This window comes from Penaeus monodon, chromosome 30, assembly GCF_015228065.2.
Source record: "Penaeus monodon isolate SGIC_2016 chromosome 30, NSTDA_Pmon_1, whole genome shotgun sequence".
In the NCBI taxonomy this organism is placed as follows: domain Eukaryota; kingdom Metazoa; phylum Arthropoda; class Malacostraca; order Decapoda; family Penaeidae; genus Penaeus; species Penaeus monodon.
The window spans coordinates 2,482,008-2,482,528 of NC_051415.1; the positions used below are offsets into that span (position 1 = coordinate 2,482,008).

Consider the following 521-nt stretch of genomic DNA (forward strand, 5'->3'; position numbering starts at 1 on the left):
AAAGAGTTTTTTTGCATTTTGTTTTGTCAAATTATTTGTGATGTGGTGATAGTTTAAGAAGTTTAAAAATTTGCATGTTCTTTGTAAGTTTTGTCAGTACTTTTATTTTATATACTGTGTATATATTACTTTCTATTACCAATTTTTTGAATTTTGGGTGACTAATGGCAAAATTTTTTCAATTGCATAGAAGGATATGCAAAAACTTGGTAATTAGAACTTCAGTATGTTGAGTGCAATTGAATGAAAAAAAAAAAAAAATGTTTATGGGAATCTTGCAGTTTCAATAGATCCAAATTTTTATGAAATTAATGATATATATATATTATATTTTTTGTAGTATGCTATTTTGTATGACAACATAGTATGTGTATAGAAATCTTTTAATTGAGCAGACTGTGAATAATCTGTTGATATGTTGTATACCAGAATAAAAATGTTAAATAGAACAAGTTGACATATTATTTGTTAAAATATTTGGCACAGTCCAAAGTATCTCTGGATAGGACCTTGTAAGCTTG

At 25.5% G+C, this 521-nt stretch overlaps 1 protein-coding gene across 1 annotated transcript in view; it reads left to right on the forward strand.

Annotated features, from left to right (window-relative positions):
- The window catches only part of LOC119592450 (transformer-2 protein homolog alpha-like), a gene marked incomplete in the record, with an annotated part of 60,166 nt that overhangs the window by 55,988 nt on the left and 3,657 nt on the right, over positions 1 to 521 (forward strand).